Source organism: Salmo salar, chromosome 18 (genome assembly GCF_965601325.2).
Source record: "Salmo salar chromosome 18, fSalSal1, whole genome shotgun sequence".
NCBI lineage: Eukaryota > Metazoa > Chordata > Actinopteri > Salmoniformes > Salmonidae > Salmo > Salmo salar.
The window spans coordinates 87289334-87301041 of record NC_138308.1 but is presented as its reverse complement, the minus strand read 5'-3'; the positions used below and the strand labels follow the sequence as shown (position 1 = coordinate 87301041).

Sequence of the window (11708 nt, the reverse complement as noted above, 5' to 3'; positions counted from 1 at the left end):
GGTCTTTTCGACCATTTTGCTTTATATCAATATGGGAAGGAATTTATATAATCTGTAAATGCGCGACATAACAGAAAATAATACATTATACTAGTGTAATTATATTCAGCTGTGAGCGCTTTTGAAGTGTTCTGTGTTTTTCAAAGTGTTTGTTTATTTGCCTGTCAGTGTCAACAAAATGACACGTTTATCTAGTCTAGGTTTGTTACACTCAATGTTAAGATGGTGTCAGATATTTGTTGATAGAGAAAATTGATCGTTTTAGAATGTCTACGTGATGCTATGCATGGCTTTCTCGATATTGAAATGTGACCCTTGCTCTATAGATGATTTTCTGAAAAATACGTTTGAACTGCACAAACCCTGGCTGCCACTTCTCTCTGCACATTCTCAAGAATGTTATCTAAAATCTTTTCTAGTAGGCTACATCAAGAGATTGGATGACTCAGGGATCGCTTGCATCAATACAACTCTCCACTCATCCCCTGTTATTTCCACTCTTTCTTCTAGGGAAGAATAAAGTGCCTTAGACAGAATGAGTGTTCCCAACAACACAGGAAAAATATGAGCATAGTGACAAGATGGAGCAGTTCCTCTGGAAGTACACAGGAGGAAAGTGTCCTTCAACTGGAAAGACATGGTCATGTTCCTTGAGGGAGAGGACTGCTAGCATTGAAAGTACGCTGTACAATAAGAATTGAGCAGTAAAGGAAGGCTAACCTATATCAGAGCCTTCTATGTGTAAATAGGTTATGTAAAGAAACACTGACAATGGTGACTGGCTGACTGTTAGACTTATACTTAGAGGAGTATCTACCATGGTGGATAAATGAAGATATCCCATAAAGGCTGCTTACCATTAAAAAAAGGTTGGTCACAGTTCCGGTCTACTTAAGGAGTTGCTCTCCCATACGCACCAATGCAATAGCAGCTGGGTCTGGTCTAGTTAGTTAATTGACTGTATATGAACCAGAAAAATATCTCGCTTCCTCTTCCGTCTCAGGTATCTACCACAAATCACGTGACAATATTTTTGCCCACAATTCCAGAACAACACGTTCTCCGGACGTTAAAGAACGAGCGTATCTTTGCTTGGCAGCCCGGCGAAGACCTGTCCACGGAGTAGATGTGTGAGGTCACGTTCAGACGCTGTAAACAGCTGTTCCGGTACGACTTCCTGACACGTGATGACATCATGGGGAAGCCATGGAGGACAGTGGTGCTGAATGACTGTCTGGGCATGTATGACTGGCCCTTGGGTGCCAAGTATTTGAATCCTTAACAATTGGGTGAGTTTAGATGGATCGATGGGCTAAGAGGACTGAAAGAGGGAGAGATGGGGATAGAGAAATTGTCTGGGCATGTACAGCTGGTCACTGGGGGCAAAGTTCCTCCCCAACAAATGGGTGAGTTTGGATGGATGGATGGGAGGAGGAGGATGGATGGATTTCTTTATCTAATCTGCAGGGACCAGTCAAAACAGTAGTGTTACAGTAGTGTCTCAAAGACTTGGTTAGACATCATCAAATCAAATTGTATTTTTCCACATACACCGAATACAACAGGTGTAGACCTTACAGTGAAATGCTTACTTACAAGCCCTTAACCAACAATGCAGTTTAAAAAAATCAGAATAAGAAGAAAAAGGAACAAGTAATAAAGAGCAGCAGTAAAATAACAATAGCGAGGCTATATACAGGGGGTACCAGTACAGAGTCAATGTGCAGGGGCACTGGTTAGTCGAGGTAATTGAGGTGATATGTACATGTAGGTGGAGTTGTTAAATTGACTATGCATAAATAATAAGAGAGTAGCAGCGGTGTAAAATAGGTGTGGGGGGGGGCAAATGCAAATAGTCTGGGAAGCCATTTGATTAGATTTTCAGGAATCTTATGGCTTGGGGGTAGAAGCTGTTTAGAAGCCTCTTGGACCTAGACTTGGCACTCCGGTACCGCTTGCTGTGCGGTAGCAGAGAGAACGTCTATGATAACATCATTTTGAAGAAGCATCATATGGTGTAATGTATGTCTTTATCTTCTCAAGAGACATGATATGAGAGATTATTACAGTGTAAGCATGGCTTTGTTCTGTTTCAGATGTTTGGTGGGACAGTGGCCAACTCCGGATCCCAGAGACATAGCCAGTTTGTGCAGGATACAGAGGACATGACAGTAGACAAACAATCAGCATACACATTCATTCATATCTACCTTTGAAATGTATTGGAAGCCATGTAAACACGTCTCAACAGTGATTTCATGGTGGCAGGTTGCCGTTCAGTGTGTTATGCATGTATGCACTTTGCCCTGGATGCTGCTAACTATGCTAGAATGCTGTACCTAAAAGACAACTTCTAGTTGTTACCACACAACCATACAATTTTACATTTAAGCAGACACACTTATCCAGTGACTTACAGTAGGGAGTGCATACATTTTTCATAATTTTTCCAAACTGGTCCCCCGGTGGGAATTGAACCCACAACCCTGGCATTGCAAGCACCATGCTCTACCAACTAGGCATTGACCCAAATGTTCTCCATAAAAACCAAAAACCCTAAAAGGTAGACAGCAGAGAAACAGATTGCACATCGCCCATAGATAAACAGGTATGGAGACAATATAACTACAGGCTATTTATTTCTCTACTTCAATAAACATATATCCCAGTAACACAAAACTGTTGGAATACAATGACACGCCAGTTAAATACAACTTCTGGTGTCCGAAGTCCTGTAAGCTTCACCTGTTGTTGTTTCCCTCCAATACCAGAGCTATGAGGACCACAGCCAAGTACGATCCAAGTACACAGGTGGGTGGGACACATACACTGGTTATTTCGTATTTGTAATACAAATAAATACACTGACTTATATAAAAACGTAAATACATTGGAAACCAAACCTTGGATGATTTTGTTTTCTTCAGCAACTCAGCCATGATTCATAGAGTTAAACGACTTGAGTGCCAATGAGAATTCACTAGTATTTACTGTGAATAGACCATACTATAGTGATAAAACCGCTCTCCTATCCATGAATTCATCATCAACACCCCTGATTTTGAGGCTGCTAAGTTCTGGGAAGGGAACCTGGGGTAGACGGGTAGACAGGCTGTAGTGTCTTCCCAGCTTTACCCCCCCCCCCCCCTCGATGGAGCCTGTCACGGTCTGCACTCTGATTAAAAAAGGATTGTGGATGTGATTGGTTGCGTAACCAGCAGGGCTATTGTGATCAGATTGCAGATACTCTTAAAAAACTAGACGATTGCTTCTCCGATTACTTTTGAATTCGGAAGAGATGTTTCCGGGAAAGAAAAGGTGCATTCTGACACCTTTCTGTTTTCTCGGAGGCATTCGGTTTGGCTTTGAAAACGGTGCCAGTTTGGGTCTGTTCCACCTGAGCTTTCGAACCGCGGGTAAGGGACCACTGTGATGCCACGTTTGTTTGATGGATCCTTTTTGTCTTCTGGGGCCTCTTGGGGGGAGGGTAGTCCAAAGGTAGTTGGGAGTGGTCGGGTTGCGTTGCTGAGTGTTTGGGTAGTCCAAATATTACGTTGCTGATTGCTGTTTTGAACAGCTGACTAGTGGCTGTAACGGACTGCATCTGGGGAGTAACCTACCCAACCCTGCATAAGGTACAATTATTTCAAAATGTTACAAGTGTACATTTGTGTGGTACTGACCCTGTGACTATTAGTACTGTTTTGGAGTAAGGGCATTAACTACAATTCTCTTACCAACTATATTATTTACATATGTATTTTTATTTATGTATTGTATGTCTCGTTTTGCTCTATATGGAAAGAACACGTTGAATTATTGGAAATCAACATTACATCTTTGAAAATTACAATAAAAACATTGTAAAAAAATGTGGGCCACTCTCTTTCAGTGTTAGCTTGTGATGTTATATATCAAATCTGTCCAACCTATATTGATTGTGACTTATGTCTTTGACAGGTCAGAGACCCCAAGACTGCTGGTGATGCCAGGAGTGATGGTAGGAGATATGGGGGAAAAACTGGGTCAGAACGGACTGGACAATGGATAGGTTCAATACCATTTGTTTTTATAGAAAATAAAATGATGCCTTTCATCACACCATCCTATTCTTTGGCATTCAATCAAAATGAGAAGCATTCGTGTTATTATTATATTACTTGAGTCATATTCATTGTGAACTTTGGTGGTGACACTTCAAGACCACCAGAGGGCAGTAGAATCCTACTTTATATTACTTAGAACGGCCACAATGTTATTTGGAAAATAACTTTCAACCATGAGAATGTTCTCCCAGGGTGTGCATAACATTCTCTCCCAGGGTGTGTAAAGTTTATACAGTACAAATGCTTAGAAATAAGCTATACAGTGTACAAAACATTAGGAACACCTTCCTAATATTGAATTGCACACCCCCTTTGCCCTCAGAACACCCTCTTGTTGTCGAGACATGGACTCTACGAGTTGTCGAACATGTTCCACAGGGATAATGGCCCATGTTGACTCCAATGCTTCCCACAGTTGTGTCCAGTTGGTTGAATGTACTTTGGGTGATAGACACAGGAAACTGTTGAGCTTGAAAAACCCAGCAGGTTGCAGTTCTTGACACCTACTACCATACCCTGTTCAAAGGCTCTTAAATCTTTTGTCTCGCCAATTCACCCTCTGAATGGCACACATACACAATCCATGTCTCAATTGTCTCGAGGCTTAAAAATCCTTCTTTAACCCGTCTCCTCCCCTTCATCTACACTGATTTGAAGTGACATCAATAAGGGAATCATAGTTTTCACCTTGATTGAGCTGGTCCCTCTGTCATGGAAAGAGTATTCCTAAAATGGGCTCTCTGGTTATTGGCAACTACCTAAGATATTAGTTTTTTCACCGATCAGGTTTGCAGTGTTTCACAATGGCCAAGTCCCTCTGCTCAATAAGATCAGTGATGTCACCTTGAGGGATACTCCGTCATACCTTTTTAAGGTGAGGAAACCCACCTGCATGCACACACACACACACCCACACTCCTTTCACACATACTTTTCCGCTCTGGAAACAGGAAAGGATGAGGAAGTAGAAGTTCATTTTTTACAACTAATTGCGTGTCCACGACTATGATCAAATATCTTCTATTGTGTCTCAGAACCTAATAGTTTGTCACTGTAAAGTTTTAGCCAGGATTCCAACACCAACCTTCTGTAGGACTTGGCTGGGCTCTACTCATTCGTGGTGGGATGTCAAATGAAAACATATAAACAAACATTCTGGTTTGAAGTCTTCAGGCCTCCACGCCTGATCTCACAGAAAGAATCTTTCCTCTGTATTTGTTCCAAACAAACATGGATGGGTTTGACCCGTGAAAAGAAAAATGTCTGTCTGTGTTTGCACACACAAACACACACACACACAGACATGCACACGTGCACACACATACACATAGACAGACACACACACTGAGATGACACTGCATGAGCTCAAACACGTAAAAAGAAAAAGAGCGGGCCTCTCTGGGTTTTCCTGAATGATGGGAACTTGGCCTTAAGAGGCTTCTGAGAAAACACCTAATGACTAGGGGAGGAGGGAGCCCTTAATCGCTCTGCGGTTAGGATTGGATCCCCAGAAAGGCTTGTATTCGTTACAGCAAACCGTAACAAAATGCAGTAAAAAGTTTTGCAATGGAAAATGAAAATGAGTGTTTTGTTTTATTGGACAAGTTCAGTGTGTCCCCTACCTGTTTCTGACCGTGTTCTTCTGTTTGGTGTCTAATGAATATGACCCTGGTCAAAAATGGCACTTTTTTACTGCTAGTTTAATGGGTAACAAGGAGCCTAGAGGAAAAAGGGGGTGAGGAGAGTAGGAGGAAATGTTTGGAAAATTCCTCTGTACCCTTGAGACATGTAAAGGAGTCAGTCTTAACATGACTACTCTAAACAACCTGAAACTGTTCATGTTGGTGAAAGTCAACAGAAAATGATTCACATTGATGTTAAACTTGTACATAAACTTGGAGAACTGGACTGTCTTAATCAGTTGATAGTAATTAAGTAGGATTTCCTTCTACAATCAGTTATTTTTTTAAACAAGTGAATGCTGATACTCTTGAAGAGTTTTACCCTCTTGCATTATTCAAGATTTATTCAAGGGCTGCACAAATAAATTCGGAAAGATATGAAAACTGGTCCGTCCACTCTCCCTCCCTCCCGTCCACCCTCCCTCTCGTCCTTCCGTCCACCCTCCCTCCCGTCCACCCTCTCTCCCTCCCTCCCTCCCGTCCGCCCTCTCTCCCTCCCTCCCGTCCGCCCTCTCCCTCCCTCCCGTCGTCCACCTTCTCTCCCTCCCTCCCGTCCGTCCACCCTCTCTCCCTCCTTTGTATGACCCCCTAACAAGCGTTTCCCTGGGTGCCCTGTCCAGTCCACCCTCTCCCTCCCTCCCGTCTACCCTCTCCCTCCCCTCTCTCCCTCCCTCCCATCCACCCGTCCACCCTCTCTTCCTCCTCTGTATGACCCCCTAACAAGCGTTTCCCTGGGTGCCCTGTCCGGGGGCTGAGTCTCCATCTCTAGAATGGCCGTTGTCGACCTGAAGCTTGCCATGACCGTAGCTAGTCACGTCTCCGCCACCCGTTGTCAGTTTGGTCCCAAAGACGACCAGGAAGTCCCAGTTGGTTACTGTTGGTGAACATAACTAGTGCCAGGAATTTTTCCGGAGACATTCCTTGGGATATAAATCCTTTATCATTTCACTGAAGGTTACATACATCTTCTGTGGAGCCAAGAAGGACTAGTGGTCTCTAAGGGGTCAGCCAATAGGGATCAGAATACATGATAAACAATATAACAAACTAGTTGTTATAGCCGGGTTTGGAAAGCCAGCAATGCAAATAAATCTCATATTTTCCCAGAGACACTTTTTCCCCCAATTACTTTGCAATGCACCACTGTAAATCCATCTTCATGGCCTTTTGGAGGTCCAGATCAGTATGATGATGGACAGAACAACCAACAGGGAAGAAAGGAAAGGAAGGTAAGGGGAGTGGAGGAAGGGAAAGAGGGTTAGGCAGTGATCCCAATACTTGAGAGAGAGGGGGAGGGAGAGACACAATCGCATCCTCTCTCCTCTCCTCCTCCTCCTCAAAACCCATTGGAGGAGAAGGTCAGAGGGGCGAGACCTCTGGCTTTCTTGTCCAATGGGTTTTCAGAAGGGGAAGAGGAGAGGATGCGAGGAGAGGTGTCGGTGTGTGTGCGGAGTATATGCCTTATGGCTATCTGTTTGTTCTAGTTGGGCAGAGATCCATCTCCTGCTCCAGTAAATCCCTAGGGTCCTGGATGGCTCAGAGTGTGTCCAGGAGTGTAGAGGCCTGAGGAGGACACAGACACCTGGCCAGTGAGTCAGACAGATGGGGGTCCTGGTCCCTAATCAAACCCTAACCCTTGCTTCGTGTCAAATCTGCCTCCTAATAATGATGTTGGATGTTGTCTCCCTCTGGTTAGTCCCCTGGGGGCCATCAGGGATGACAACAACCCTAACTATACCTACGAGAGACACAGCATGTTCCAACAGCAGACCAGCAATTATCTGCTCAGCCAACTACACGCCAAACTACACGGTAGTCTGTTTGTGGGAAAAACTGCATTTAAATAACTTATAAATGGCATATTGGTTGGATTCTATTTTTGTTTCTCATTAGTTTATTACAAAGTCTGATTGTATTGGTAGCCTCTCACTGTTCACAGTTCTGGTTTGGACATTTTCTATACAGATCAGCTTTTAAATTCTACATGATAAACCTTGATTTACAGTTGAAGTCGGAAGTTTACATACACCTTAGCCAAATACATTTATACTCAGTTTCACAATTCCTGACATTTAATCCTAGTAAAAGTTCCCTGTCTTAGGTCAGTTAGGATCAACACTTTATTTTAAGAATGTGAAATGTCAGAATAATAGTAGAGAGAATAATTTATTTTAGCTTTTATTTCTTTCATCACATTCCCTTTGGGTCAGAAGTTTACATACACTCAATTAGTATTTAACATTGCCTTTAAATTGTTTAACTTGGGTCAAACGTTTTGGGTAGCCTTCCACAAGCTTCCCACAATAGGTTGGGTGAATTTTGGCCCATTCCTCCTGACCGAGCTGGTGTAACTGAGTCAGGTTTGTAGGCCTCCTTGCTCGCACACGCTTTTTCTGTTCTGCCCACAAATTTTCTATAGGATTGAGGTCAGGGCTTTGTGATGGCCACTCCGATACCTTGACTTTGTTGCCCTTAAGCCATTATGCCACAACTTTGGAAGAATGCTTGGGGTCATTGTCGATTTGGAAGACTCATTTGCGACCAAGCTTTAACTTCCTGACTGATGTCTTGATGTTGCTTCAATATATCCACATAATTTTCCTGCCTCATAATGCCATCTATTTTGTGAAGGGCACCAGTCTCTCCTGCAGCAAAGCACCCCCACAACATGATGCTGCCACCCCCGTGCTTCACGGTTGGGATGGTGTTCTTCGGCTTGCAAGCCTCCCCCTTTTTCCTCCAAACATAACGATAGTCATTTTGGCCAAACAGTTCAATTTTTGTTTCATGAGACCAGAGGACATTTCTCCAAAAAGTACGATCTTTGTCCCCATGTGCAGTTGCAAACCGTAGTTTGGCTTTTTTATGGCGGTTTTTGAGCAGTGGCTTCTTCCTTTGCTGAGCGGCCTTTCAGGTTATGTCGATATTGGACTCGTTTTACTGTGGATATAGATACTTTTGTACCTGTTTGCTCCAGCATCTTCACAAGGTCCTTTGCTGTTGTTCTGAGATTGATTTACACTTTTCGCACCAACGTACGTTCATCTCTAGGAGACAGAACGAGTCTCCTTCCTGAGCGGTTTGACGGCTGCTTGGTCCTATGGTGTTTATACTTGCGTACTATTGTTTGTACAGATGAACGTGGTACCTTCAGGCATTTGGACATTTCTCCCAAGGATGAACCAGACTTGTGGTCTACAATTTGTTTCTGAGGTCTTGGCTGATTTCTTTTGATTTTCCCATGACGTCAAGCAAAGAGGCACTGAGTTTGAAAGTAGGCCTTGAAATACATCCACAGGTACACCTCCAATTGACGTCACCTCCAAATGATGTCAATTAGCCAATCAGAAGCTTCTAAAGCCATGACACATTTTTCTGGACATTTCCAAGCTGTTTAAAGGCACAGTCAACTTAGTGTATGTAAACTTCTGACCCACTGGAATTGTGATACAGTGAATCATAAGTGAAATAATCTGTCTGTAAACAATTGTTGGAAAAATGACTTGTGTCATGCACACAGTAAATGTCCTAACCGACTTGCCAAAACTGTAGTTTGATAACAAGAAATTTGTGGAATGGTTGAAAAAAGTTAATGACTCCAACCTAAGTGTATGTAAACTTCCGACTTCAACTGTATCTGATCTTTGTTCATGTAGTGAGGATTGAGTCTCCACACACACACGTGACACCATAATAATAGCAGGAACGGAGCATATGGAATGGCATTGAACACATGGAAACCATGTGTTTCATGTATTTGATACAGTTCCACTGATTCCGTTCCAGTCATTAACGAGCCCGTCCTCCCCCATTAAGGTGACACAAACCTGTGCGGGACACCCTTCGCTCTGTGCCTATGAACAGTCAGTTCTATAAGCCGTCCACTGTTCTGGTTCTGGTGGAAAGCTCTTTACTGGAAAGCTATTGTCATGATGCCAGATGTAACAGCCACACTCCAGCTGCCACACCTGGTAGAGGGTAAGCAAAGCCACGCCGACCCTCTGAATGACCCCAGACCCTGGCTAGGCCCCAGAACCCTGTTCAATTGTAGGAACAAAATAATGTCAAATAAAAAAGCAACTAAACAAATGCAAATAGAATGTGTTGAATCGAGAACACACACACACAGGCTCCAGGTTGTGTTTTCCCTGCTAAGTTCTGCATGCAGCTGTGTGAGTGAATGAATGCCCTTCCAAGGTAAAGCCATCCAGACAGCCCATGTCTCAGAGAGGGAACAGATGATGTGATTCTTGGCTAGAGTCTCTCTTTCCTCACACACACACACACACACACACACCCCAAGCCCTTTCTCCCCCATCTGCAAAACATCTGGTTGGTTTATTGACATCATACCACAGAGGGTGACTCAGTCTGCGGGTCGCCTAGCAACACAGGTCAGCTCTGGCATCTAATTGGCTGGGTTGGAAAGAGAAAGGGTAAAAATAAAAGCTCCCATTTTGTCTACCGGATCGGTCACAGCCTGTCACCATTGTAATGTTTATGTTGTCACAGTAAAGGCCAAGCACGTGTGTCTGTGTCATAAGAGGGAGGTGGAGGAGTAGAATTCAAGTGTGTGTGTGTGTGTGTGCTTGTGTTAGGCTTGGGCAGTACAGCGTATACACAGTGGCTGTTTCCACATTTGGAAATAGCCACGACATGGTTTTTTCAATAGCACAATTTGATGGTACTGTATCTAGAACCTAGACGAGTTCTTCGATTTTCCCAATTGGATAATTGATTTAACCCTTTTTGGTTCCAGGTAGAACCCTCTTGGGTTCCATGTATAACCCTTTCCACAGAGCATTTTACATGGAAGCCAACATGGGTTATTCTATGGGGACAGCCAAATAACCCTATTGGAAGTGTTAACGCATTTGAATATTTGTAGCAACTTTTTAAGTAAAAGCTGTAGTAAACAGACAGCGTTCTTCATTTCACCTCGCACATCGTTTGTCATTGTGAAGCTTACCGGTAGTCCCCAGTCATGTGCCAGGTGATCTAGTTACAGTATGGAATTTAGAATTAAGTGTTTGCCAGCTAAATATCTTGTAACTATTAAGTTACATGTCTAAAATGTGCTAAATGCTCTGCAGTTGTGCATTTTGTTTTCTAATTTAGAAGCTAGTTATCTAGCAAAGTGGTTAGCTTCTTGCAAAATCAAACTTCTCTTGGTACCCGCAGAGAATCCCCTCCTGGAACAAGAGCCTTGCTGTCTAATATTTGTTTTGTGTGTGCAGCAAACTAAGTAGCATTTTTTAGTTACCTGTATAACTTTATGGATGTCTGTCCTGCAAATAGTTTTTCAGAGACGAAAACATTTTCACAATGCGCTCATTAGCATTTAGCTAGCATTCGCTATGGGATTTCACGTGTACTCGTTAGAATTGCTAAGCTTCGGATTACAGAGGCTTAGTGGGGTTTGAAAATAGCTCCTTGTGTTCAGTGCCGGTATTACCGAATGTCGTGGTATGCTCCCTCTCAATGCTTTGATTTTGTTTTTGTTATTTCTCTTTCCTCTTTATTTTTATTAAAGTGGTTTATAAGGTTTCCTAGTAACTAACATTGTCCAAAAAAACGAAATCTACTCTAAAGCTATAATTATTTCCTTATCTGACCCTTCAAAGTTCATATGGTCTCTGGTTAGTGTGTGTGTGTGTGTGTGTGTGTGTGTGGTGTGTGTGTGTGTGTGTGTGTGTGTGTGTGTGTGTGTGTGTGTGTGTGTGCTAAACCCTACAACCATATCCTCATGATAATCGATCCAGATCATATGTTTGTCCTCATCATCATGTTATACACTCCTCTGCATGCCTTGGCCATAGAAGCTGTGAAAACAAATGCGCGCGCACACACAGACAGACAGACACACACAGACATCTGCACTCGCTCAACCCCCACTCCTCATGAAGCTATCCATATACAA

At 43.0% G+C, this 11708-nt stretch overlaps 1 long non-coding RNA gene across 8 annotated transcripts in view; it reads left to right on the top strand.

Moving 5' to 3' along the window:
* The window catches only part of LOC106577907 (uncharacterized), a 38263-nt gene that overhangs the window by 232 nt on the left and 26323 nt on the right, over positions 1–11708 (top strand). Inside the window, exons 2-4 of one of the 8 annotated variants that reach the window (XR_006760518.2) lie at positions 511–869; positions 1050–4000; positions 4893–4980. This is a non-coding gene — a long non-coding RNA (uncharacterized LOC106577907). Of the gene's footprint in view, positions 1–510; positions 4001–4892; positions 4981–11708 lie in introns of all 8 variants that reach the window. The other 7 variants (XR_006760522.2, XR_006760519.2, XR_006760517.2 and 4 more) reach the window with 7 other exon arrangements.